This window comes from Limulus polyphemus, unplaced genomic scaffold (assembly GCF_000517525.1).
Source record: "Limulus polyphemus unplaced genomic scaffold, Limulus_polyphemus-2.1.2 Scaffold8083, whole genome shotgun sequence".
Classification (NCBI taxonomy): Eukaryota; Metazoa; Arthropoda; class Merostomata; order Xiphosura; family Limulidae; genus Limulus; species Limulus polyphemus.
In genome coordinates this window covers 1-3,514 of record NW_013673693.1, presented here as the reverse complement: position 1 = coordinate 3,514, position 3,514 = coordinate 1, and positions in this window count along the sequence as shown.

The following is a 3,514-nucleotide window of genomic DNA, read 5'->3' as shown; positions in this document are numbered from 1 at the left end:
TTTTAATGAGACAATAAAATCCCAAATTCCAAAATATGACAAGCAAATCTTCGTTTTTTCAGCAATTGTTATTGTATATTTGTCATAGGGCTCATCATTAATAATAGACATCACAAGGGAAGTTATTAATAAGTTAAATTGACTTTAGAACCAAAACTGATTTTTTTCATCTATAGTTGGCTCACATCGAACCTAGCTGCTAGGTAGAAGTAACCGCAAATCGACTTCAACTAATTTTGTATATTTAACACATTTTTAAGATATTAATTATCATTGGAGGCTGCCATACTCTTAAGTTTATTTACAACATATAGAAATGGTTTTATATTAATAATTCAGATTCAAAAGGTGGCATGAAACTTTATTTTTCTTTACTTAAGAGATTAGAAGTCTAGAAAACTTTGAGAAAGGTCAAAGGTTTGGTAATTATAATTAACAATAAAACAAATTAATATTTCACTTGAGGTATTTTCTGTTACTTAATATTTTAAAATAAATCTTCCTTCCCTTATTCTCTTATAAATTATGAAACAATTTTTCTACCAGGACTGAGAACTTTCTGGGAACTAGGTTCACAGATTCCTATACTTTTTTCCAGCTCTACTCTTACTCTTCTTACAAAATGATAATGATTAATTATTATTTACTTTTTATTATTCGTGATTTGAATATATATATTGTAATTTACACATGTATTAGTTTTTATTTATGATCATACAAATGCTGAAAACCCAAGATTTTGCTAACCCTTATCAACAGGAATAGTTATACATTTTGAATGTCAGTGGATTCTCATCGGACATTAGTGGATTTCTGAAAATATTATCTTACTTCGACGGTTCAACAATTCAGTGCTAGACAAAGTTAGCTAGCTTCTCGTCAATTGTACGTACATCGACTTCAAGTTAACTCGCTGGAAAACAAGGGGACTCTGAACTAGAAAGATCTTATGTTGTTTGTAAGTTTGTGAAATTGTTGTTTATAAAACTTTGTTTGTGGTAACTAATTTATTTTAATGTCAACTTTTGTTTGGATTGAGTTTATATCTAAAAACGTACCTACCTTACAGCCAATTCTCCAAGGTTGTAGAATATTCGTGAACGTAAGAATCGACAATATATCCACTTCCGTAACTGGTTAAATATAGCTCAGTATTGTTGTCGGAATTTCCGAGAAAATATTTCCTGTGTCTACAAAAACAGCCAAAGCGACGTACCAAAGAAAGAAAGCTTAAAAAGTTGGCTAGGAACCTGCTATAACCATGTGCTATTAGTCTATAAACTGTGTAGAAGTGCCCATAGTTGATATGTTTATCGCTTTCATACACAAACAGCTTGATGGGGATTCTTGTCCCTTTTGATCCACTTCCTAATTGTAGACTATGACAGGTCTAGGTCAGCACAAGGCTAATACCTATGTGTAACTTGGCCTATGTGGTGAGAGAATCGTTTAAAGACAAGTGAACCCTAAACAGAGCATACCAAAGCCTTAACTTTCACCACACAAACTTTTTGTAAATTCTTCTATACATAGGTCCATACTGCTATCTTAGACAAAGCTAATATTTGCGTTTGCTGATAACAGTAACTTAGGGTATAGCCTAACGTTAAGCCTAGACTTCATAGTAATATTGAGTTTGTTTATTCGTTTTTGAATTTCACGTAAAGCTACACGAGGGCTATCTGCGCTAGTCATTCCTAATTTAGTAGTGTAAGACAAGAGGGAAGGCAGCTAGTCATCATCACTGTAACGAACTTGTTGTTATGTATGTATTTTATTATGAACGTTGTTTAGATTAAGTTTGTTTTTAAAAATATGCGTAACTTATAGTGTTGGATATGTATTGCGTGTAACGAATTTGTTGTATTATTCAGTTGCATGAGAGAGGAAAACATAAGAAAGAAGATGTATTTTCCAAAACACAGCCATTAACTACTTTGCACCATCAACAATGAAATGATCACCAAAATAGCTCAAAAGCTCAGTTTTTAAATATCAACTTTAACAGGATTTAAGATAACTTCCTATTTCACAATAAGCAATTCATTGAAGGCTGAGATTGGGTGGTCTTTACAAACAGTCAGCTATATTTATTCATTCAGATCAAGCAGATGATATCTCATTTACTTAGCAGAAACAATTCTCAGTAGTGAATTAGAGATAAAATGCCTGTACTTAAAGTGTTATGGATTAGTTCCACATCTGCCTAAGTGAATTGTACCTACGTCAACTCGAAATTAACTCGCTCCTCATGAACCCTCGATAAGATATCAAGGAAGTACCAGACCAGAAAGAAGACTTTATATTGTTTGTAAAACTTTTGTATGTAAACCATTGTTTGTAATAACTATTATTGTAAATTGTATTGTTAGTAGTGTATTAAAACATATTTGTATTAAAAAAGAAAACCGTTTGTATCAATCTTGTTGGCAAATATAAATTGGATACATATTAGCATATATTTAACTACTAAATCTAAATTACAATTTAACTTAGTTTTATGCTATTTGAAATTATAGTACGTAACAAACAATAAAAACAAAACTTTTCAAATATAATATACAATATTTATGCTGAAATATTAAACATTTTGCAGTTTCTGGAAAGCTTTATCCAACTATTCATTCATCCTTTTCATCTCCACCTGATATTTCTTAGAACCTCTCCTTAAACTACTGGCTGTGATGACAAAAATAATATTTTTGGATGATTCAGCTTTTCATATTTGTCAGCAGCTTTCAATGCGTCCTCTATTTCCTTTTGCATTTTCTACTTTTTTCTGCTTTGAAAATGTTGTGAAAGATATGAAGGACACATGAGCCTGTGTTTAAGAGATAAATATTGTAATCTTCAGCAAGAATACCATAAAAATTGTCATATATGCTTCAATTAACATTAGGACCATCTATGAACAGTTAAACAAGGTTGCAAAATCCCAGATTTCCTATAGAATCATGAAATGGGTCTAGAAAATTGACAGTTACAGCATGGCCCGGTAAAATGCTGCTTCAGTATCTCAACCTGACAATGTTAACTTCCCAAAACCATATTATAAAATCTAACTGTTTCTTCTGAAGGTGTCCATTGTGGCTTTCATCAAATAACAAAACATACAGCTTGTTCTTTACCTTTGTTTTGAGCAAAAAGTTATGGAGCTAGCTAGAGCTCTGTGGCAAAAACGATTTACTTTCAGAAATAAAAATTAAATACTGAAATCTTAATTTTCCAAAATCAAGACCAGTGACGCTTGTTACTTTAATTAATCAATCTTATAATTAAAACTGCAGCGTAACTGAATGACGATCAATATCAAAACTTGCATGATGTACAAAATCCAATGTATTATATAAAATTCCAAAGCTGAGAATACAAATGAAAATGGATATTATATATACTTTTGGCCAATACTCATTTATTTTCTTGGTTTTATGCAATGCTCTGAAATTATCACTGTATATATACATTGTTTCATGAACAACCCACTACTCGAAAATATAATATATAATCAAGAATA